Source organism: Bombus pyrosoma, linkage group LG7 (genome assembly GCF_014825855.1).
Source record: "Bombus pyrosoma isolate SC7728 linkage group LG7, ASM1482585v1, whole genome shotgun sequence".
In the NCBI taxonomy this organism is placed as follows: Eukaryota; Metazoa; Arthropoda; class Insecta; order Hymenoptera; family Apidae; genus Bombus; species Bombus pyrosoma.
In genome coordinates this window covers 14262386-14289795 of record NC_057776.1, presented here as the reverse complement: position 1 = coordinate 14289795, position 27410 = coordinate 14262386, and the positions used below count along the sequence as shown (strand labels likewise).

The window sequence follows — 27410 nt, the reverse complement described above, 5'->3', positions numbered from 1 at the left end:
GGAACAAGTAACTGCACAACGAGTCCTTTAAACAGCTATTTCGATTCTGGAGATCTCTGAAATTCAATGTGAAAGCTACGAAACAAGAATTCGTTTTCTACACATTTTGTACATCGCGTACAAATCGACACATGTTTTTTCGCATCGTATATAGGTCCAACAGTGTTTTTTCTTTTTCTTTTTTCTTTTTTTTCTTTTTGCTATAAAACGTTCAATACTCTTACGAATACCTTGCGAGCCACCATTAAGCATTTCTAAGAGGAACTTTTTGTAGGCCAGCAGAGAATTCCAGCTGTTCGCCTACCTTCGCGCAGATCATTGTTCTTATCCGCAAAAATGCTCACCGTGCTGCTAATGGAAGAATTACGTAAATGTCCGCGATCGAGATCGAGTTCCTTGTTCGTGCTATTCGAACCATCTGGAATTAATGAAAAAAGTTTGTTTTCGAGCGTTATGATATACAGTTTTCATGTACGTGCTTCGTCGATTAAAAGATACTATGCAAGTCATTAAATTCTAATCAAGATTGAAGGAACAGGTTGGTAAGCGATTAAGTGCAATAAAAATTCAAGTGATGAAAAACGTAATTGGTTGATATATGAATATTTCTGGTGTGTCTAGATTATGCAGAAAGGATGAGGAATTTGAACAAAGCATGTTTCAGTTAAACAGATATTTGCATATATTAGTATACCTACTGTCACATGTTGTAAATTATTTTTGCAGAAAATTTGGAATATCACGTAGATTGAAGTAATCTATTTTGATCTACTTTTGAAATTTATTATATAAGTAAAAATGCACCTAACTAGTATTTATATAATATTTAGCACAAGATACAGAGAACTGTAAAAAATATAAAACGTACGAAAGATAGTATGAAAATATGTACTTTAATTTGTTTGCAAAAGTGATACCTAAAATAGTATTCCTGAAAATATATTTTAAGCTGATTTCGCTAACTTAAGGAACATAAAGATGTTATAATTTGTTAGTCAAGCACATTAGGAGAAAACCTTTAAACTGATTCAATAAAATATTCGAATTAATTTAAACAAATTAGACTACGTAATATCGTCCCCTGTGAATTATCTTGTGGTAGAAATACAATATTTCGCAATACAATTCATTTTATCTTTTTCATTAGATTATTCATTGAATACTTGATAAAATTGATCATAATATTAAAAAGAAAAAAGAAGACTGTTACACACATAATCTGTCTAATTGGGAAGAACTTTTCCCGAAAAGGTTCTTTTCTATTAAACGTGCTACATAACAGCAACTAGTTACACATTTCTTAGCTCGTTGAATTATTCAGAATTACGTATTTCGAACCACTGTTGCAAATACATATTTCATCATATTAAACGTTACATTTCAAACAATTATCCAACTACGGTACTATAACACCATAACTCTTTCGAACAGCAATTACACACGTTACAGTTATCTCGCCAACTGTTTTACATTTTTTACATGGTATACGAGGTGCTTATGCTTTTCTTTTTTTCTTCTCTTTTCGCAGAGCGCTACTGGTACGCACGGTAAATCCGTTATCCTAAAGCCAAGGTCCACGGTGAGTCATAAATTTGCACATAATTACACAGTATAACGAACAATACGCAAAGCCGTTGACCGGCCTAGCTTACGTTACATATTCATTTCCACGAAAATCACCGTCGAGTTACGCCAATCACGCTCAATTAGCCTCCGTTTCGACTAATTATTTTCTCTGAAAGTCGAGTCGTTACGCGCCACAAGCGCGTGATAATAAGAGTTAACCCCTTTCCGTGTCGCAAACTCAATTATTTAACGTTATTATCGCGACACTGAATTCTCTCCTCGTGTTACGGTTCTGTTACGGATTTCGGTTAAATTAGTTTAATTGCAACGCCGTGGAACGAAGTTTCATTGAAAACATACTCGACATTTTAATACAACGTTTGTAATAAGCATTTTACAATGTTGCTCTGCCATGCAAAATGTATTAAACATATAATTTTGCAGCGTTTGATACGCATTTTTAATTTTCAAGGAAATAGATATACAGGCTGGTTGGTAACTGGTGGTACAAGCGGAAAGGGGGTGATTCTATGCGAAAAAAGAAGTCGAAAATATAGAATAAAAATGTTTCGTTTGAGGCTTTGTTTTTGAGAAAATCGACTTTGAATTGTCGCTCGAATAATGTGCAATATATGCAATGTATAATATGATACGTAGTACGTAGTAGTACTACTTGTTACTAATTTTCCAATCCTGTATCAGTTTACATATTAATTGCAATTTACAGAATTTCTATCATTTATATTTTTAATCATTCCCTCTATATTATTTACACTCTCGTCCCGATATAAATTCAACAAGTAAATATAAGATTTATTATTTTCTACAAATAAATAATCACGCATTCTCACGCGTCTCTGTTACTGTTCGCGTTATATATACTATTTACACCATACACGGTGTCCCAAACTTAAGACGTTAAGCTGCAAAAAACCTAATTTACAGACAGAAAAAAGGAAAAAAGAATATTACATAAAGTTTGTCAATAAACGCTTTGTTACAGAGTTATAAACGATTATTGTATGTGTGAAACAGATAACGAGGCATTCTTCATTGCAGCAGGCAAAAGTCGATTGTATTATTGTGTCAGCGTAGTTGCACGTTCTTTTATCGTGTGGTAGCAATTCCGTGTCGTTAATAGTTATGATAATAATTGAATAAAAAATGATTACCTAGTATTTTTAATTCCTTATTTCAAAACGTCGTCCTTGCGCTTGGGCACATGCTTGACATTGATGAACAATGAAAATAATAATATTACGCAGTTCCTGAAAATATCGTCGACTTTCAAAACGTGCGTTTTTTATTCGTTACACTAGTTCTTTGTACGAAACATATTTAAAAGATGGAAAGATCGTAGTGGACCAGCTGTTTAGCCTCCATGATATTTTGCTTACTGAGAACTATAAAACAAAAGTTTTATTCTACAAAAATGATGTCCCATGATAGACTAGCGAAACGAATAAAAAATGCATAAAATTCCTGAAACTGAACGAAATTTTCAGGAACTGTGAAATATTATTATTTCCATTGTTCATCGATGTCAAGCTTATATCCGGGCACAAGGACGACATTTCGAAATGAAGAATTAAAAAATACTAGGTAACCATTTTTTATTCCATTATTATCATAACTATCAACGACAAGGAATTGCTACCACGCGATAAGAAATATGTAACTACGCTGGCACAAAAATACAGTCACCTTATGTCTGTTGTAATGGAGAATACGCCGTTTATTGACAAACTTTACGTAACTTTCTTTCCCTTCTTTTCTCCTGTGGATTAAACCCTTGCAGTTTGGTGGTTTATGTTTAGAACACCCTATGTAGACTATTGGCCAGCAGTGTTTACATACAAGCATTCTCTAAATGCACAGCGCATCTCAAGAAACCCGGAATGTAATTAAATATATTTATCGCTGTTTCCCATTGTGTACACTTTCAAAACTCCAATTTAAATTCCAATTAACAGCTGCAAGGCTTCCTGCCAGGCTTGAGTATCCATTATAGCTGTACAACGTTTTCACCTGGTTCGCGGATCGTAAGCGTTCGTCGCAACTTTTCCAAACGAACGAGACGGCACGAAGGATTTCCATCAATCACGTCGTCGTCGGTATCGCTGTACGCGTTTTACGAGATGGAAAAACATGCCGAGTTTTCACTTTTCATCGGTGCTCGAGACACGAGAACGCGCAATTAACCGGCGACGAGTCTCGTAAATCATCGCGACAATTAAACAAGCGACGCTTACGCGAGCACCGTCCAATTAGCAACCAGTCGCAATTATCTTATACGTCCATGCTCGTAGCGCGACGACTTCCCCATTCATAATTCTATTATTCCGATGAATCGTGAACGCGGTAAAATCGTGACGTGATTGGAACAAAACATTGAAAACAACGATCATATGGATGATATCGAATCATATTGACGTCACTGTCGCGTAATTTTTAGCTTTTATTATAGACATCTTTTTGTTGTCCGTTGCCGTGACACGAGATAAATTGTATTCATAGAGTTGAGTTGAGGTTTCATTTGATTTTTCATGTAAATGGATTCAGACGCTTTTAGTTGTAGTAAATTAAATTACGTCGAAAGTTGTGGATCTAGTTACTTAATATCGACTATATTTAACTTGATAATTGTAACAGCTACGAAAGAACACACACACACAGGCACGTTTCGTTTTTTTTTTCATATTTGCAAAATTTTAATACTACTATTAAATTAAGATGTAAATAATAATAATAATAATGAGATTGATAGAAGTAATATTAAATACATCAACGATATTACCAGCATTTCTATAATAATCACATTAATACGAATTTGGCGTAGTCCGTATATATTAATTTAAACCAGAGAGATATTCTTTGAGTGAAGAAACACATATAGTAATAATAATAATTAATCCCAACTAGAGAGAAATTCTTTGAGTAAAGAAACGCAAATAATTATAATAATAAAAAGTTGATGATCATTGGCTCGTTAATTCCGTTAAATTAGAAGAAAAAAGAAAAAAACAAATTGTATAATATTTCTGCGAGATTACTACATTTTGGCTTCAATAGATATATAAGTGTTGATACAAAGATACATTGAAGACGTTCAAATTTTAAATATAATGTTAATTTAATATCTGCAAAATCTATTTAATAATATAAAATTAGAGTATTTATAACTGAAATTCAGTTTGCCACTTAAAGTAAATTTCAGTTTACTTAATGAACGAATGTTCCTAAAAAGGCCATTGTCGTTAGACATAAAAGTCAGAATGATTTTCTTAATTGTGAACAAATTTGTGACAATTGTCGTGCACTTAAATGTTACTTTAACCTCGTTATAATCGAATATTAGTATTTATAACATCTTATTTTCTAAGAGATAATAGGTGTTCTGTTAAATTGTTATGCATGAGATTTGGTTCGTTATTTTGATTAAAATAATCTAATGTAACATAATAAGAATTTAATTGGAAAAAAATAGATACAGCCTGTTTGACTTATACAAATATATTAAATAATTTGTTAAGATCCATTCCCCTTCGTTCGAATAAAAAGTATATTTTCAAATGTAATTTTCCTTCAATTTGATGATGGATTTCAGCAAACTAAAGGTCGGAATTATTACTTGTTAAACGTAGTCAATGTTATGAAAATATTGAAATTATGAAACTAAAATGTATATATTAATGAAACGTTAAAACGAATTTCTACAATTATTAGCTCGTCTTCGCTATATTGAAGGAAATTTCTATATTAGCGTTCCACTCCGCAAATTTCAACACCAACTATGTCAACAGTCCCGATTACCGGCGATCAATCTCGCATGCGTGTAACACATACATGCCCGATCAGCCATAATCAATCTCAAACACCATCAGTGCACATTCCAACCGCGAAACTTCGAAACCTTCAAGAATCTATACATCCTACGTAACTTCACAGAAAATCTACGAGCACTCCTTTTACAACGCGAATAGATCAACGACAAATAAAAACCACGCAAGTAAAAGGAAATTTACTGTTAAATACACCAACGCGATCTCTCTGATAAATGTATGACATTATTCCGTATCGTGTTATCATTTATTAAACCGCCTATTAAGGCAAGTATTTCCTAAAAGAAATCTAAAAAACCTAAAAATGATACGAGACCACCAGAAGCTCGTTTAACCGGTACCGATTTACCATTAATCTAAGAAAACTTGACTACGTTACCGGAAAATAGGATTTTTTTTTTGTTTAAAACGCGTGGAAATTAGAAAGCAAAATGAGAGAAAATGAGAATGAAAAAGGAAGTCGAACACTTTCCCGAAAGAAACAGAGATAAAAAGCGAATCAGCGGCCAGTTAATTGGCTAAACGATATTCAACCCCAGAAATAGCAAGTCGGCCAACAATTTATTGCCGTCGATATTGTAACAGGCTTGGAAGATTGCCTCGATTTAGCGGAAATACAGTTCGGCTTGGCGAATACGTGCCGCATTTACATAACAGCGCGCGCGTACGTTACGTTTGCGTGCAATTAACGTTGGCATCGATCAGTACCTGTAACCCGTGGCACGGGCTAATCCTCCGGGATGAATAGACGCAACTCCACTGGCCTCCATCGCGATGAAGCGCCCGTTACAAACGCGCGCCAACGTCATTAACGGTGAAACTACGGCGAGCGGTGATTATGGTGTTACGGTTTGGCATCCGGGTTTCGCGACCAAACAGCTTGCCCATTACATCCCCTTTTTCTTCTCTCTTTCTTGTCCAATCTTCTGTTACGTTTGTACAACCGGTTAGCGATATCCTTTGAAATTATCATTTGGAGTAGGTACATGAATCTTGTGTACCGAGGTTTACAGTTTTGTGGGTTGTTTTATCAACAGTTTATGAATGGTATTCTTTTTTTAATCGTTGAGTTGAAAGTTTTACGCTTCATAGCATGTTTTTTGAATTTTATTAAATATTTTAGGAAATATTAACATTTTAAAATATTAAATTAAAAAGAATTGTCAAAGTTCTTGAAAGAGATAGAGAATTATTTTAAATAATTCTTCTTTTTTTCGTAATCTTCGAATTGGATCTTCAACAGAAGATATCATAAAGGCATCTTTATTCTGTAACGTTAATAACGCGTATTTGTTAGATGTTAATGTTTCCCAAAATATTTAATAAAATTAAAAAACACGCTATGAAGCGTGAAAGTAATAAAAAGTATAATATGACATTGTAGCAATTAATCTTTTCAATTTGCTTCCAGATACGTGTATGTTTGACAGAAAGCAATCTGATGATGTACTTTGTTTCAGTTTTGAGAAATTAAGATTTGTTTCTATGACTTTAAAGAAAAATTCGAAAATTTGTTGATGATATATAATTTCAACTAACAATGCATTATTTAATGAATGGACACGAGTTATATGACATACACGGTAAGATTTTAGTTAATATACGGAAAATATGCTACAAGATGAATATTTCATGTAGACGTGTTACTAACTTGAATTGTTTCATTGGAACTCTAGAAACATAGAAACACATTTTAAATGATTTCTATAGAATTATATTGACGATTCACTCTCCAAGAGTCAAGCACACGGAATCAACTTCTCACGATCAAAATTTACAATCCAGAATGTGTGAACTGTTTCACGGTCGCATTCCAACCGTTCTGGGAACCTCGTTTCTTATACTTCGAAGAAGTGTTAGGAAAGAGGTATAGACACTGCAAAACAATCCTAAGAATATTCCAATACATACCAATTAATTTGCAAATATTCGTACAATATAAACGAATTATTTACACCAGCCAGATTTAAATTTTGTATATTTCGTTATTGTTGCTAAACAGTTTTATGCAGAAAACGATTAAAAATCGTTTAACAATCGATTAACAGTTTACAATGATACAAATTTCAGTATTATCGAGTATTATTAAACTCTATTGGTTAATATTTGTTAAATTCCAATTTATTGAAAAACATTTCTCTTAACTTATCAAATTCATCTATTTATCTTCAACTTGAGCGTGAGAGAATCTCTGTTCTTCTCAAGATTCTGTTGTGATCCAATGTTGCATTAATGATAACAACAATGCCTGCTCGTATAAATATTAATGCCACAATCGCGTTTATAAATCAAGTGAAACCAGAGATCTAACACCTGGAAACTCGGGTGCCTGTCAGTTCCCATGGAATTGAAGTCTTCGTACCGACAACGAAATATGTATATACATATATACATATGTGTATATGTACATATTATTATCCCATTATTATCGCTATACGACGATCATTTTCCTCGAGGCTGAAAGTTTCGAACGAGGGAACAAAAAAGAATCAGATTAACTACTAAACGTGCCGTTTAAAGGATAATTGAGCGGAACATTTTCCCGTTCCAACTTTCTCCGCGTGTTTACGTATATTTTTTTTCCCCGAATCCTCTCTGCACATCCTCCTAACATTTACGGCAATGGACGATAAAGATCGTACTGGTAGGTACGATTCGCTCGTTCGTAAACTCGCATAGTAAATTTGTTTCGTTCGACTTTCAATCCGCGTCAGTTGAATTTTATCTTTCATCTTTACGATGCTACATATTTTCTTAACACTTTGCCCGACGTTACCGAAAGAGATAGAAGATAGAGAAAGGGATATATTTCAAATCGAGATAGAAGATACGAACGCGTTTCTTAAATATCATGCATTTCTGTGCAATACAAACTTTCTTTTTTATTGAGGCAATTGGAACCTTCGTATAGAGATTATTTTTCAATACAACTGCGCATTCTGTGTAAATTATCAAACAAATTACATACAATCACGATACATTGTTAACTGTAATTTTTAATATATCAGTCATTGTAAATAACAATTAGCTTTTGTTTCGCCGTTCGGGAAATTATTTTTATGCTTGTAAAATATAGATTTACCATGTGAATTACAAGTGCGGACAAAATATTCATACATTTAATTTATAACGTATGAATATAATTTTTAATGATGACTATGCTCGTTAAAAAAATTTATTAATGCTGAAAATTCACGATATTTGTGTAGAGTTTCAGGGTTTGGATATATAAATTTTACCGTTCACATAATTCATAAATTCCTCTATATTTCTATGTGAAATATTTCTCTATATTTATTATATTTATTATATAATAAAAATAAATTTTTAACCATTTTATGTTAAAAATGATCAAAAAATTTGCTTCGACGGCAAAATTCAATGACTCTTGATACAGTAATTATATCAACATCTAACACCTAAAATATTTTCATGTTAGAAATTTTAAAAACTGCTCCATCTTTTTATAACTCTCCGTATAAGCAAAAATTTCACAAATGAAGTAACATAATGTCGGATAAAAAAGAATAAAAGACTGATAAGTACTTATGCAGATGATCTACCCTAAAATATAATTTTATGAACCTTCGTACTTTCAACTATCACGATCATATCGTAAAATTGCAATCCTCTTTCACACCGTTTACCTCTTAAACATTCTTTAATCCGTCAGTCTACTACATTTCGTTAAAGGGATTAATATTCCACAAAATTTACAAATATATGCTTGTAATCCTCTCCATGAGAAATCTTCCATGTACATGGTATCTTATGAGTAATTCACCGGCAAGGAACTCATTAATTTACACGGTTGGAGAGATTTCACGTTTAATGGAGTAAAAACATCGAGAACGGGAATCACAGAGAAACGAATAGTGCCTCGTTTTTGTTTGGTGCGTGGCGCGATAATGTTGGATGGTCGGGAACACGATCGCTAATGACGAGCAATCATTTATGGTGAACCACAATGTATGACTTCGCCGTGTCTGCTGTAACGACGAAAGTCATCGACACCGCTAAAGCGTGTGTTACCATAAATTTAAGGAATCCTTAACATCGGGGAACACGATGTATTTTCTTGAAGGTTTCTTACGTATATTTTGTATCGTTTAGGTTTTTTGCTTCAGAAGATCTTATACTTTGCTGATTCATGCTATGATAACGATGTATTCATTTTATATCTCGAAATATTGTTACGATATATAAATAAATAATAGTTGGCACTTCTTTGATTTATGTAACTCTTTTTTTTAATCAATGTTTTGCTGTATTAATGCTTCCTTTACATTCATGAATCATCCTTAATGAATAATAATTTCTTTTCAATATTTAAAATACCTCTGAGTGTTTAATATACGAGCTTGTTATATTTCATAACATTTTCTTCTATGAGTATATATCGTATGTTTTAAATTTAGCGGCAGAATAACGAATTACTAGCTTTCTCTTTTCAATTTACGGATTAAAATACCAAATACTGGCAAATTAATCAAAATCGAAGGTAATTTATTGGTTTCATAAAATAAGTAACTCAAAATCATAGAGGACATTAAATAATCTGGGTAATATAAAATACTGAATGGAATAAGTGAAATTTGAAATAAATAAAATTCTCTTATTTGTATTTATACGTCTAATTTGACTCTACACAAACATAAATTGCGTTTAAAGAAAAAAAAAAAGTGGTGTGTGGATGTTAGGTATTTTTATTAGACACGAGCAGATCTCGACATAATTGGCTCTAGAATGCTCGTTGACGTTCGCGAGTTACGGTGAGAAAATTCGTATCGATCTATCGAGATAATTCAGGGTACGAAGGACAAGAAAGTAATTCCTAATGAAAGGTTTCGCATCGAGCTTCGGATTCGCACGCTCTATACGATGGACTCTTCCGAGCAATTAACGACCGGCAACGCGAAACGACTCTGATTAATGTAATTTCGTAACGATCGATGTTCGGTCAGACGACGAGCTGATCTCTCATGTCTAACGTAGCAAAAAGTCTCGTTATTGGCTCGAGTTTCGAAATGGATTCTGCGTATACAGGGTGGTCCTTTATGGCTATCATTTAAGATGCTTGGTTGGTTAAAACATCTAACACGCTTCAGATAGAGAAACTGTTGATTTGATCAGCTGATCGATTTGATCTTGTGAAACTACATTGTTGCATAATAAATTTCGTTTCCAGATAAATTATATTCATAGCTAGAACTTATTTTCGAACGAAAATTTTTTAGGTAAAAGCATCTCAATAGGAAAAATGAAAATGCAACAATTTTTCTGTACGGAAGTCGTCTGATTGCTAATTAAACTTAATGGGATCTTTTAATTGTTATTCGCTCAAACATTTCGATATTAACATAATTTTTTGGGGAGGAAATATACACTTTATATATTTTTTTATTGTCATTTTAATGCTGCTATGTTAATAAATTCTTTGAGATCTTCGACTACGTTTTTTGAAGCAATGTTTCGTGTGTTTCAGAAAATTATCTAATTACGTAAAAATATATGGAAAATTATTTCCGGTATACGAAGGTTAAACATTTATATGTACTGGAAAAATTTTGCAGCAAGTATCTTATTTTATGTGCAAGTATGTAAAATTAATTACCTTGTATTTCTCAATGAACTATCTATAATTTTTATTATAATACATAAATCGTTAAGAACGATTTACTACTGTCATCTGACTAAAAAAATTATATTCGTATCTTAGCTCTACTAAGCATGCGTATTCAGTAAGATAAATAATATGATTGAAATAAAAATAGTGTTTTCAACAATTATTTGTTATTTTTATCTAGTCTGCAAAATATGTATTTCGAATGCTACATAATAAATATTTTTGTAAACTGGAAAAATTCGAGTTTTCTGAAATCAATTGTAGGCTTCAGAAGTTAATATTCCTTTTCTAGAGATATTAGTTTTGAATAGTTTAAAAAACAACGTATTTTTGAAACATCAAAATGTATCATTTTCGGAAAGATAAAAATGATAAATATTCATTGAAAATTCATTTTTTACGATATCTATTTCCGTAACGTTAAAAAGTATACTCATCGCTCAGCATGAAATATAGTTCTTTAAGATCGACATTGATAAAAAGTTGATGATTGAAGAAGTTATGAAACATTAAACATGCTTCTTGTGCCTCATTCCATGAGGTAAGAATATTCCGTGTTCTCTATGTTTTTTTTGTTTTTTTATGTTCAACAGTGTAATTTTAGAAATTGAAGGGAAATTATATAAGCGTTGCCAAAGTTGTATAATAAATATACCAAGAATTATAAATGACAAGGATAATTAGAATTGTCTACTGCATAATACGAGAATGTTTGGCGTGACGTTTTCTCAATATTGTATCAATCTTCATTAGCCTACGTAGGCCAATATAATTTTATTTTATGATTTAATGACAAAAATGTACATTTTGTGCAAATCAAACTTAATTGAATATTACCGTGAATTTGTAATCTTCTAACGTCACTTTGACGATGCATTTTTTTTAGCTAAATTATGTTGTCCATTGATGGTATCTACATATACATATACATATATGTCCAGGGGCCAAGATGTAGCATACAATATAAAAGTCAGGACTATAATAAATATACTTGTGATCTGCTTGGTTTAAGTGTATAAATTAATCTCTTCGATAAAAATTAATAAGTTACCTTATTTTTATTTTTCTCGTAAATCATAAATATTAAAAATAACCACAAACTTTTAAACTATAATATACATCTCCTTGATATAAGTTAAAGATTGATCAAAGCGTATTCTTCATATCATTTCTGATAATTTAATGGCAAGAAGAAATAAATATCTATCTTCTTTCTTCTAAATATAGGAAAGCTTTTATTTAGAAACAACTTGATATCGAGAATTTTGAAAAAATTAAACTATAATTAGTGCAAAGGATACTCAAAATCGCGAATTCTTAATCCAAAGGAATTACAAAATATTTTTTGGTGGACACTACGGTTATATTAAGACAATTAAATATTCAATTGCAATTAAAGGGTTTGCAGCCATAAGGAGATAACTCCAATGTGTAAACTGTACTTATTAGAAAAGAAAGTAAGTTATAGGTTTCACATTGAAAAGTGCAAAAGTTTACTACTACGAATATTAGTGGACTATGAATTTTTAGCACGTTCGTAAAAGCAATTTGATTTTAATTGAGTTTAACTTGGTTTCTGTTGGTTTACTTGAACTACTGGAAAGTGGTGTAGCCTCCTCATATTGTAACAACTCAATTCTCTTTTTAAATACCTATTCTTAATGTGTGTTTTTTTTAATGAAAATATTCTGTTTTATATGCATTGATTATTTGGTTATAATTAGATTACGGATTCATATTTTTGTTAATAAAAACAGCAAAATGAAACCTAATCAGAGATCGATTCCACTTACTAAATATTATAATAATTATTTCACTCTGGATGTTTTATATATCTTTATATAGATATCGTGTGCATTACGTGCAGATAACTATACAGAACTTTATAAACTATACACACATACAAATCCGTAGTGTAGTTATAACGAAAAAAGGTCGCTACTCGATCAATTGAGTACCCATTTTAGTTTTTATTTACTAAAAAACAATTTTCATCACACATGTTCATATTCTACACTGACAAAACAATACAGATAAACAATCAGGTTAAAAGATTATATTATATCCACTGGCATTAAAATAGATCACTCTGTATACCGTACACATGTTCGTGAAAACAGATGCGTCGACATGAATTGAGAGAGTCGCGTTCTCTGCAATTAAAAGACAAAACCGTACGACTAATCTGCTCTTGAAGTGATCGTGGGATCGCGGCGATAATCTGTGCGATACGCGGAACGCGGCAGATAAGCGACTTCTATTTGCTCTGGACGCTGTAATTACCGATCTAGAACGTCACTAGATTTCGATTTACGGGACTGTCCCACAAGACAACGAGAAACCGAGACACGCTGCCGGTCGTTCGATTGAACGACAACATGCGATCGCACCATTCTCGCTATTAACTTTGTCGTTCGAGTCACCGCTCTGTTCTTTAACCATTGCTTGCGTTATTTCGCTACTTTGTTGTGGTCTAAATTGATTCTAGGAAAATATCTTTCCTCTTCCTCTTCCGGTATGATCGTGTTTCTCGAACGTTAGTGAACAATGTTGAAGTGTTGAGTCAGAGACCCTGGATACTCTTGCACATTATTTTTTAATTTTTCGATATGTTTGTGTCGATGTATTTTTAGTTTATCGATTAAGGACATTAGTGAATCGGTAAGTTACAAGTTATAGATTGCAGACTCCTTTTTTATAATTTCATAATTTTACACCGAATAGGATAACCAACTAACTTATAACTTGTGAAATTCATTTATAGAGCTTCACTTGTTTCATTGCTAAATTTGTTGCTATTATACGAGAAAACTTGTTAACGATGATAGTTTCTAAAACTGCATCTATTTGGATCCACCAGGAGATGGTTCGTTTAACAGTTCACTGATTCTTCCCACTGCTTCGTTTCGTTCAAATTCACGTTCAGATAATTCGGATATTCGCAATATTCATGTTATTCGAATATTTTTTTATTTCACTCAAAAACAAAATTACCCCAGCTGTTTAATATTCATACTCAAAATTAAATACTTAAAATTCATACATCTGAATCATACCTCAACATTAACCGACAAGCGATTCAATCAACCCGCAATTGATAATTCTAAAATATTAGTCTACTACAAATCTAATATAATTCCAAAAACTAATAATTCTATCTCTCACTTTTTCACGCGAGATCTCCCCGAGTCCATTCTTTCACCACCCCAACTTTCGTTTCCATCCATGCGTTCCCTCATTTCGTATTCAACAAGTCGGCACTTTCGTTTCGAATTTTTTCCATAAACCGTGCACCACTATTTCACGTCTATCAGCAACGCGACTTTCACAGACACGTGCGCGATATCTCATTGCACAAGTGCGGCTGCAGGCTCCGCGGATAATCGATTCCGGATTCCGGTCCTTCGAGTCGATCCTGAGGCAATACACAGCTTCAAGAGGCGATCAAATGGACCTATCCCTCCGTGAAATTGTCTCGAATTAACGGCGACTTTTCGGCGTGCAGTTGGTAAACGATCATCGATCGAAGGCTTGTGGTAACGTCGTTTAACGACGCTTAACCGATGTTTACAATCGATTCGTGACTTTGCCTTCGCGGGGCGAATAAGTCAATCGAGATGATTTCGCGAGTAATTCGACCAACTTACGATTACTCGTACCGTTGCACGCCATTTATTTTCATTCTGGCTTACGTGTACACGTTCGTGAGATCTCGCAAACAGCGACCGCGTGATTATCGGTCGCGAATTGACTCGTGATCATGATGTACACAAGCTCGGGAAAGTATTAGAACAGTTGCAGACACCCTTACGAAATTGTTACGTATATTACGAAACATTTTGAATTTTCATTGGAACTGGAGAAAATTTGAAGATATCAAGAATTAGGCAGCTAACGTTACACAAAACATCGATCATTTTATGAGATAAATGGCTCCATTTTAATATTCCTCGGGCAGATAATAGCTGTGAATATTAATCGAGAGAATTCAACAATTGTTTCGAATAAACTGTCACGATACGGTGTTGTAAATGAAGAGGCTGTACGCGATACTCATAATATTTAGTATTCATGAATTTTTATTGAAATTAGAACAGTATGACGGAAAAGATAATATTTATGATGAAATGTATATTAAAAATTCTATGAGAAATATTTAATTCGAAAGTTTGATTTATTAGCGTAGATCGAGTATACTGCGAAATGATACATTCATCGAATGAATCAACGACGAAACGTAATTTATTGTTTGACTCGGATTTCGAATTCAGTTTTTGATTAATATATGAAAATATAAACACTTACGAAACGTAGTTGAAATTTCACTTTAACACTGTGGAATTAGGACACTTGGACTATACTACGTACTACATGCGCTCACAGATATTGTATAAGAAAATAATTTAGTATACGTAAGAGGTGCAAAAGTAATATATTTACATAGTTAAGGCAATTTAATTGAAATGAAATGAAATGAAACGAATGTGTTATAATTCAACTATTTCTTTCTATTTGTGAATCAATTTCGTAAAAAAAAAATTATTCAAAATTTCCAAATTACATAACCCATTTTTAAAAATCATTATTCTCGTCGTTAATTCACATTTAGCCCATTAAAATGCTTAATTATTGAAATAATTACCTTCCCAATGCGTGCAAATGAAATTAGTGAACGTTCACGAATTTATAACCCGGATACAAATTCGGTTAAACTGGAACCAAAAGTCGAACTTCAACCACATTTTTCAGTTTACACTACAACTCACTCGTTTGTTTCCAATTCAATGTCAGCTATTATCTCACGCGACAAACGACATGTGGCATAAAATTTACGAGTTTATCAGACAAGCGTTAGAGTGTTAAACATCAATACAATTAATATGCAAAAACTTACGACATTGTACACCTAATAGTCTTCTGTCTTTTTACATTCACGTGAACGCGTCTGGCAAACATTGTGAAACAGAATGTGCGCGCGTAAGCATATGTTTAAATTTTACGTTTTAATGCTTGTAGAAGGGAAAATTATCGAACATAGTCGAATAAATGAGATGCAAATTAGCAGCAACAAGCAAATATCGAGCACAACTTTACGTAAGACGTACTTGTTCACAGAAGGGAACATGAAGCATCGATTACGTCAAAGAATGTTAAATATTTTCACTCACTAAACGGGATTATCAGCGTCTGTCACACTAGCTCCTACTTCCTACAACAAATAGTGACAATTTGTATAAGTATCGGTTATTTAATGTATACATATATATTTATATATCATAGAATAATATAGTTAATAAATATTAAGATTTATTAGATAAATATTATTATTATACAAATATTGTATAATTCACATAAAAGGAAGAAACAGGGAATTTCTAAATAGAAAAATGTATTATATCCACTAAATTGGTAATTAATTGCTTTAACGTAACGTAAATAAATATTTCTCCCACATAATCAGTTATTCATGTTCAATTCGATTATAATTTTCTTCATAAACCTATCTCCTGTTCTTTCTAACAAACTGCGGATATACACGTATATTTATGAAAAATTTTTAAATATAGAAATGCAAATAAACAGAAACGTATAAAATATTCACAGTCTAGTACTCGTTATAATATTCGGTGGATGAGGAAAATCTGCGTGTTGCTTTTATTTGTTTAGTTGCCTTCGTAAGAACATGAATATGCATAAACTTCCATAGTGTATTAATAAACGAATATTGGGCGGCTGTCGTTTCTCCAACAGTTTCTCTCTTTTTTTTTTTTTTTTTTTGCTATTTGAGTTTATCGATGAACGGTGATTTTATGCGCAGCGAGCATGTAATCTGTACGAGAAGGATTTCGCCGCGGAGCACAATGTGACAATTCAGGATACGGGAGAAAAATCAAAATTCGCGGGCCACGTTCGCAGATCACGTTCGTACGTTCGCAGGCAACGTTCGCACGTTTACAGGTCACGTTCGCGCGTTTGCAGGCACGTTTTCATGTTCTTACGTTTTACAGTGCGGCATTTGAATGAGGATTCGAGATAAAGATACAAAAAATGCATATAAAGTACAATTTTCCTGAAACTTGATAACAGGGTATCAGACGTAAGAGACTATTCATCAAGTCTTTCTTAGTGTTTTCCTCACTCCCTGACTCAGTTTAAATATCATGAATATTTATTTCTTTGTCCAATCACACACGGTGACGTTTAAGTAAATATAGTGCCGTTTCCGGAAACAATCTTGTCATTTATTCGTAAGTGCTATGCGGAAATCTTTTATCCTTCCTTCTATTTCTTCACATATTGTGCTGACATCTAGCAAAGAACGGAGAATTTTTGTAGTCTTTAAATTTTTCTTGGAACAAGTATAGTCAGAGATCCATTTGTCCATTAAATTGCGATTACGAATAGATTTGATAAAAAAGAAAGAGGAAAGGAAGAAATAAAGAACATCCAGTATAGCAATCTGTAGCAGAAAGAAGTTTCAGCAATGTAGCACGATACTTTCTTGACACAGGACGATCAAAATGACAGGATAGTAGTAGAACCGTCATTGTTAAATTACTTGTTGAAGAAAGAAAGAAATTTTTCGATTTTAAATTAAAATTATACGTATCTTTGCACAGATTCTGCATATTTAAGGTGTAACAAACACTATTTAACAAGAATTAAAGGACAACGACGTATAATGATTGAATGAAATAATTTTCAAGTTATTAGATTTTGACGTACAGACGATTTTTATTTAACAATTTTCGGGGAAATTATTGTTTACGTTTATATAACTTGCTTGCAAACTGATGATATCATCGAATAATAAGATCAAAATCGAACAATGACTATTTCGATTTCTGTCCACTGCACGCCGCAATGTGCGACGGTGTAGAAGGAAAAACGCAAAACGCTTTCACCTGGCTCGTCCTTGAACGTTCCCGCGCTACGGTACGATACAGCGGCAGCAGCCAAGGAAACTCCGGAAATTCAACACCGTCGGCGATCGGACGTTTTAATTAATCATTATCGGATAACGGCCAACGAATGTTGAATTCGATACGAAAGCTTAACGACCCGTACCCACTCGACTCCACCGGATTGAGATGTTCAACTTGGGGACGGAAACCGATATGCGCGATCGTTTCATAACCCTTTGCCTTCTAACGTTTAATCGTATTCGTGATTATAATTGAAATGTAAAAAATACGAGTTGCATTTCAAGACAATATATGAAAAGTGTGATAAGTACATTTTTGTTAATTCTTAATTGCAATTTAATTAATATTAGTTACACACATATATATAGATGTTAATAACATATATATATATATATAAAACTAATGTTAATAATATTTTTTGATGTTTAAGAACAATTTATTTTAAATTATTTTTATCCATTTATAGTTTACAAAATTATCTTAAGCGAAATAGAGGATGATGTTTGTGAGCCGCAAATGTTAAATTTATGGTTTCAACATCTTTCACAGCAATTATTCTTTTTATTCGCGTTAGTTAATAATAAGATTCTGACATTTTTATTATACATCTTTCTAACATTGTCTATACGTAACTTATAATGACAAAATTTCAGCATATTCAGGAGAGTATGTCTTACCTACTTTCTAAATAATTATAACTTGTTGCCTCTGTTATCTTTTTCATAATGAAAAAAAAAATTATCCCGATTCAAAAATGGAATGAATAATTTTTTGTTACCCTTTTTTTTCATTTACAAGGTAACAGTGTTATTATAAATGTTTTTGGCATACGTGTGCAATATGCTTAGTAATCCGATAAAATGATTTTATGTTGTAACCGAATGGAGATTGGCACGTGTCCAGTGAATCGGCAGGCCAACTTGCTGCTCGTAAATTTCGCTATAAAATACTATTGATACTCGATGAAAAAGATATACCATTGTTTGATCAAGGAATTACGAAGGTGGCCTTCATACCAATACCAAGACCACTTCAACCAACATTGGTATAAGATATCGACCTTCTGCCTTGATAATCAAATAATAGTCGCTTGATATTGTTTTCTGAAACGTTTACAGCTTGCAGTAAAGTGTTTCCAAACTTAGTAGTCGCTTGATTTCATCGTATTAGAAAAAAAAGAATGACAGAAATGTGATGGTATCATGGATACAGTAAACATAATTAAATAAGTATCTAACTTGTATTTACAATATTCTAATTTTTAATTAATATGAAAATTCTTAACTAACGTCTCCATTTCGTAATTTATAATTTAATATAAAAGGTTAATCCCTGTATTTGAAAAAGCATGGCTTTTATTCAAAGATTTCATATTGAAATTTTTATGTAAGAGAAATTATTATTAAAACACACACTGAATATTTATGATCGAAGCCTAGTTTTCGAAGGAAATTTCTCTTTATATAGTTATACAGTTGAACTTTAATATTTTAACATAAAACGTTATTCTGTCAGTATAGTCGTCCTGTTAATAAGGAAACTTGTTAATTGTGAACGTAGTGTTTATTAAAATAGATTCATAATAAAGTCTTCGAAATATAATACAAATTAATTTCCTTGATAATACACATGGCTAATTAGCGTCAGCTTTATTCTGTGATAACAGTGACTATTTATCTCTCTCTCTTTCCTAGATGCGGACTAACAAATCTAAATGTCCATCGTTGTACAGCATTGACTCACGATACAGTCTACGTCATTTTTAGGAACAAAGATGTCTTTATATTTACTATTCAGATTCGAGCAAGGAGAATCCAATAAAACTTTGAAAGATTGTACTTGTTTTCATGTGATCAAACACAGGATGAGTACACAGCTGTTGTGTATTAACAAGTGCACAATGAGCAAGGTCGTTTCTTGCGTATGTCGATCGATGAGTCTCGATTTTTCTTGCTTCCTATCAATGGTATGGAAAAAGGTACAGTGGCCTTGTGAACTGAACAAGTAACGCGGTTACATCGTCGAAGGTTGATTCTTTTTTGTTCATTTTGAAGATAATCTTTAAAACACTTGGAGATTATTTTTCCCACTTCCTCGTGGAATAAAGAAACGATGATGTTAATACTGCCCTGATTGTCTTAGTGACGTTGTCTTAACCTTCAATCAGTTCAATTAACAAACTTTGTCGCTGATAATGTTGTTCTATCCAAAATGTTATTTCGATCGAAGAATTTATTTTGTACTAGAATTGTTATGTTGCCGTATATGATGTGTATTTCATATTTTTATGAGTAAACACAATTTTTATTTTTAAATAATACAAGAAATGAAATCTAAATAAAATTTTCAATACAGCACTTTAATTTCGATATTTTATATATTTTTGCACAAGTATTCGCAGCCTATTTGTTACAATGAAATATATACTGAAAGTTAAATTTGAGAGTAAACAGTAAATATCGAACAAGATCGTCGTAGAATGAAAAGTTTATTCTATCAAAATTAGGTAATAAATAGCATTTTCTACGTAAATTTATTATTCTTATTTATGTATAAGGGCGTTTTATTTTTATACATTTATATCATACTACAGGTATATAATATATAAATTGTTAGAATCCTTGTTTCTACTTTCTTTTATGACCTCTGGTAATGTTTCTGAGTTTTAGGAAACAAGCATGAGAACGGTGTCAATCAAGATAACACATCTGTTTACATGATTATTTATTCAGTTTGTATTGTCACTTTGTCAAAGTAGAACTATGGAGTGACATTACAAAAAAATCAAGGTGACCTTTTGAAACAATTAGATAAGCCTAGACTGTCGTAGCAATTTTTCTACTGAACCTGTTCTACATGTATGCGACACATTTGTTAGTACAATCGATAGCAATATTTCAGATGATAATGTTAACTGTCTCACGTTCGATGTCTTTTTATCAATTCGTGCAAGTATAACATTGATAACGTTATTAATAAATCGCTATCAATTATTTAAAATTAACTGATAACGTACATGTACAGACAACTATGTTTACCGCATGAATTTAAAAATAATACGATTGGATGTATCATTAATAACCTAGTCAAAATGATATTTTATCTACTTTCTAAGTATAATTTTTAACGTTCAATGTTATTTAATGATCTATAAAAATGTTTCACATTTTACACTCAATATTTCTTTATCCTCTTCCAATCTAAATGTTAATTAAAAACCAATTATTATTAATGTCGGAAATATCATTCTTGGCATTATTTAACTACAATAATGAGTAAATAATGTATAATTATCGTATTGCGATTTGTAAACATAAAAAAATGTAATTTCGAAACGAAATATCGAAGTTGAATGTAATCGCGAACTATAAAATTTCGGTTATTTCTTCATAATAATATCAACGCAATAACAAGCTCGAATACTTTTTAAATCAAACTGACGCTCAACTAATATGTTGATTCAAGATAACATGTTAATTAGTATCGATCGTATCGTTTTACATTCTTCTTTTGGTTAATAATGACGGCCAATATATTGTGTGTATGTGAAAAAAAGTCTGCAAGATCTTTATTTTTCATAATTGCCTACCAAATATGTATGCAAAACAGTTTGAGGCCATAATATATACCCAAATATATGTATAATGATAGTGTATCTACATAATAAACTTTTTCCAGTCATTGATATTGTAATATATTTTAAATAAATTATTTTGTATATTTTTTTAGTAATTAGAAAATATTCTTTATAATATAATTAATAACGCTTTACCATACTTCGAAATTTATGGTTGCATTATACCTTTTCAATTTATCGCAATCACATTTGAAAAATGTGAGACAAAAACGAGATAAGATAAATCATTTCTGTTGATTTTCTAATTTCAATGCCATCTAGTGGCCAACGGTGTACTATAATATATGATATAGTGAAAAAGGGAAAATAACCTGTCAAGTTCACAAACATAAATTTAGAAAAGATAGGTAGATAGTAAATAGCTAATGTTCTGTCAATGAGTAATTAAGCAAGTAAAGTAACGATCAATATTTATGTAATATGTTAATCAATATTTTTAATGAGTTCGAAAGACAAGCAAAAACACATAAGTTTAAATACACAACTTATCCAAAATCGATAATTTGATGCTACTAATCAATAGTCTTGGTAATATGAGATTGATCGAATATAATTATTACGTTCTTAAAAATATTGGCAAGTCTATTCTACTACGATTCTTGATCTTCGATTAGAAACGATTCTATACGTTATTCTTATTAATATCTGTTTACTTTTGAAAATTTAACAATGTCATAACGAGATTACTATTACACAAGAAAAAAGTTGTCCATAAAAACTCGTGAAATTAACAAACTAACCGAAGAAGCTTTTTTATTCTTCCAACATAGTTATACATTTGCACGTACTTACATACAAAATCTATTCTATAGCAAGATCAATTATTTTTACAATGCCATTAATCGAATCCTCAATAAAACTATCCCAACGTGTTCAAAGACTTTTTCTCACAAAATACGATCATACGATCGTCAACTTGAAAAATACAATAAAATTCCATATCTATAAACTTTCTCCATCAAACGTCATCGAATGGCATTTAAACCGCGAAAAATGAATCTTTCCTAGCGAGAACGCGTTCATTTTTATCGAAGTGAAACCCAGTCGCAAGTTCCTCGAGTTTCTAACGAGTTTCACCGTTCGGCGCGAGGAAGATTTATGTCTGCAACGGCCAAGGGAATACGTACTATATCCATTGGTGCAACGTCGTCGTAGAAGAGAGAAGGGGACGACGTTGAAAACGCGATCGATCGTTGAAAGATCGCGAGACGATCGACGGACCGTGTCTTTCACGATCGTCGCGTCGGTTCTCGCCCTTATACGGCGATGACCGGTTTGCAATGAACTTATCAAAAGCCGCTCGAGCGAGACGGTTCGATCATTGATCATTATCTAGTTGCCGGTAATAATCGGTCGATGGGACGCAAGAGGTTAAGTGGACCGATCGCGCACAACGTAATGGCGACCGATTTAGCAACCGTTTCGGACAAACAGGCGCGCACGATCCTTCTAAATTAGCGCCGCTTCAGGACGCGACGTGGTCTCGTCTGTCTGCCTTTCTTCCGTCCACGGGCCACGATCGCCTTTTTTAAACGATCGCCGACCCAATTTCCCGAAACCCACTAACAGGATCTCGGCGTTTGGTGATTTTAAATGAACCTGAACACTGTGACACGATTTGGGGTACGGAAAGTCGTGTCGTAATTCGCAAACACGTGTCTTGCAGCTCGGGACAATTTCGATCGAATTGAACGAATCGGTCGAGTTGAAATGTAAATACCCTGAGTGTTAAAAAAGTAATAACACGAATATTTTTATGCACAGTACGTGTGATAAATGCAGCGTGTCCCAAAAAATAGTCCCTCTTCGTGTTTTTAAATTGTTTGTAAGGGAAAAGAAAAAATCGCCGATTTCTTTATGCGTATGATTTATCGAAGGTTGAAAGTTATAAATGTGGAAAATCATATTAGTGTCAAATAGTCACTATCATTCGAAAATACGAATTATTTGAAGCGTATTTCGCACGACGGCTTTCACATTTCCAAATGTTTTGCCAACGAATAAAATGATCGTTGTTGGGGTTTAGAAAACATTTCGCCATTCTTCTAACGATCGTGACTTGGAAATCCAGCTTTTGAATCATGAATTACTTTTGAATAAAGTACAATAAATGATCAAATATCATAAATTGTAAATCCAGCATATTTGTTTCCTAAATCAATCCTAATCCTAATCAATTTCCTAAATCCTACTTTTCAGATACCTTCCTTTCATGGAATACTTTTCTTCTGGTATATTCTCTTCATAAAAGATATAGAATACACGAAGACGGTAAAATTATAAAAACCACCTACTGTATATCTTAATAAAATCTATCGAAACATAACATTCAAAGTTTCGGTTCGTACAGATCCGAGAAGAGAACAGCAGGGTTAAATATTTTATTCTTCGATATTTTTGTTTCATATTCTTGAAATATACTAATTTTTCAATAGCCTTGTCTATCATTCGTGACATATTCTATTTTCAGTATTCTCTAAATACAAAACGCAGATTACACTCTCAATTTGTACATACACTCACATTGAAATGTTAAATTGGAGGATATTGATTTTATAAAGTTAAAAGAGATTGAAAGGTACAGTGTAGGTCGAAGCTAGATTAAAACTGGAGTACACATATAGGTTAAATTGGAAGGAATTGATTTCAGGGGGTTGAAAAGGTTCGTAGAAAATATTACAGTGTAGGTTGGAAGTGAATAGGACGTAGGTGGATACGTAGGTGGTTGTTGGGTGGAAGTGAATAGGATTTTAAGCGAACACGTGGGTGGAAGTTGCCGAGTAACAGTGAATAATAGAGTGTAGGTGACTACGTAGGCAGAAGTTGTTGGGTGGAAATGTCAAGGTTATTTCATTCAAATGAGCGATGATGTATCCTTATCGTACGATATGACAGAATGGGGTGGAATAAGATCAACCTTATCTTATCTTGAATGATTGTCTGTGTAAGGTAATAAGTTTTTTGGGAACAAGGACCAAATTGCTACAATGTGATCATTGATGTTTACTATTGTCAATCTACAAATATTGAAATAATAATATTTTCACACATATTCATTTGGACAAATAAATTATTATATACCGCGTATAACGTAATTTTTAAAGAGAATGTTACTAACGAATGTGTAATACTATTCAACGTACTGTATATCGTTGTTTCCTAAATTTTCCTCCAACGACACCAACGTTGAAAAGGAAGATGGTGATGAACCTGCGAAAATTTTATAAAATTCGGAAAACCAATATATCTTTCGGAAATACTATCAAAAATACCGTATCTCGATGACAAAGTTACATAGGCTAATAACCTTATTCCGGTGAAGTGCAAAAGCACATTTATTTCAATCGAAGAAAACGAACACTTCATATATTACGACCTAACATATGCATATTAATTTTCCTGCTTGGTTTTATCAATTTTCTATACTTGTAGAAACACGAATTTATCTTGTTAAGAAACGAACCGACAAAAATGTACATGAGTTATTGATTATAGTATGATCTACTGCATGATCTAACGTCTACTGCTTCTTTGTACGCTCACAAAAGTTCATTTGAACTGGTGCACGATATTTCATACAAATCCCTGGAGAGTTTCTACCTTACATAACACACTGGATGCTCTCCTAAACGATAAAGCCATTTGCACCGGCTGTTTTACGATCAAACGATGAAGTCATTCCAACGGATGATCCTTTAATTATTTTCATCAACATATTAATGTTGCACGTTGATCAAACAGTTCACGACCCCTTACTTAATTTCAATCATCCGCCCCGCTCGGAAACATTAATAAAATCATCAATATTACGCGCCGAATAATGCAACAGACATCAGAATCGAACATAAGAGAAGATAGAATTAAATTAATGACACTACCGATCGCGATTCATTTCAATCGATACTTTTTATACTTCCGTTTGTAGAAGCTGTTAACATAAGTATCATACCATGTCGAATCTGATTAATGAAATTTGCGTACGTTCAGTGAATCTCAGCGGTCCTTTACTTCTATGGGTCTATGAAGCAAAATGTTTGAGAAGGTGAAACTGGAAAGTCGTAATTCCAGGCTACTAAATACCTTAGGATTATTCCGTACGAAGACGTGTAATTAACATCATTATGTACGCACGCTTGTTATCTTTCTATTGCCTCTAATGTAAAAAGAAATGCACGTATATAAACTCGTTATAGTGGTATAGTTTGAGAAAAATAATTAATTCCCATCGCGTATGAGAATGATGAGATTGAAATTACATCTTCCTCCTACGAAATTTTATTCTCATAACTTTTATTAGATTTTTTACGCGTCACTCATTATCAGCGTTTCCGAAGCTCTGACGTCAGTTCGATGAGTTATCCTAGATGTTAACGTTTGCAATAGGTATAGTAGTACCTCTTAATATTTCCTCCTTATAGCGAACGATTTTTTATCATAAAATTACTGAATCGCAAATTTTCTCGTGTAGAAAGGTTATACGGATAAATTTATTAATTAACTATCGATGGGTATATAGCACAAAGACATCAAGTTTTTACTAATTTTGAAATAGAAATTAATAGTTTATTATACAATCCTCTCAGAACTTAAAATATTTGAATTTTCTACGCGAAAATGTGTTGCACGGAAACATCTATGTTGCGTGCTGATATTCAAATTACTGCTTGATTAGTCACAATGTGAACAACGTGTATCAATTAGACGACAGCAACTAAAAACAAGTTCCATGCACATTTTTTTGTCGAACATTCTTTCCAACGTTCTTTATCAATGTACGCAGTTGACCCTTGGCGGCTGATTGCCTATCGTATCCCAACAAGTTGCACAAAATGTTGATTTATGGTTTCAGTCGTTACGTTGATTTAACCAAAAAAGATCAGTCGGATTTAGAAAGTTATCGTAGTCTTGACTGATGCAAGTTATTTGAACTGGTGGCTGCTTTCTTATCGTAAAGATATAAACGTAAAATCTCTAAGGATTTGTAGATTATGATATTTTTTATCTATATAGGTAATACTTCAGTTATTTAAAGAGTAGAAGATTGGCGACAATTATGATCTCCATTGTTACTTATATTTGTATAAATTACTCCTCTTCCGAAACTCGATGATTTTAGAAAGGAAATTCCATGTTAAAGATGAGAAGAAGAATAGAAAAATGAAAGATTTGAAAACAAGAACAATGAAGTACACATTTTATGCAGTCTAATCGAATAGGCTACTGCTTCATTGAAATTCGTTCAAATTCAATTATTTCTGAAAAAGCTTGAACTTCAACGAATAGGTTATTTTTAGAATTAGATTTAATTGGATTCACAAAACCTTGGCACGAAAATATCTGCAAATCTTTGCAAATCTGTAACTGATTTGTCTACGATTTACCATTTATTATTAACGTTCCATACACAGCAGTTTATGAAAATGTTTAAACACTTATTATAGACTATATTGTTTATGTGTATGTTGTGTACGTTATATCAGATGTTCTTGATTATATTGATAAGTTATGATTATATTGCAAGAATTTGACACCAATCTGATACTGTATATATAAATTATATAATATTTGATTGTGAACATATATTAAACATATAAAAAATTATTGCACTGCATAAATAGCCGTCTTAGACGCATAACGAGTATTAAAGATGGTTCCACTGAATCTACAGCTTATTAATTTGATGATTAATTGACAGTACAAATATATTTTTGATTTTTACGAAATATATGTAGACGTACATATGTACTTGCACTAAAAATAAAATAAAATAAATATCTTGTAGTTTCCACGTGCACTTTTAAGCTTGTCTTTTT

At 32.5% G+C, this 27410-nt stretch overlaps 1 protein-coding gene across 3 annotated transcripts in view; it reads right to left on the bottom strand.

The window, feature by feature from the left end:
- LOC122569141 (class A basic helix-loop-helix protein 15-like) overlaps window positions 1–27410 on the bottom strand; it is a 257562-nt gene that overhangs the window by 198934 nt on the left and 31218 nt on the right. For 2 of the 3 annotated variants that reach the window (XM_043729712.1, XM_043729711.1), the window contains exon 3: window positions 16203–16243. The exons of the other annotated variant lie outside the window; for it this stretch is intronic. The gene's annotated coding sequence lies outside the window, so the exon portion shown is untranslated. The remainder of the gene's footprint in view (window positions 1–16202; window positions 16244–27410) is intronic. 3 annotated transcript variants of the gene reach the window in all.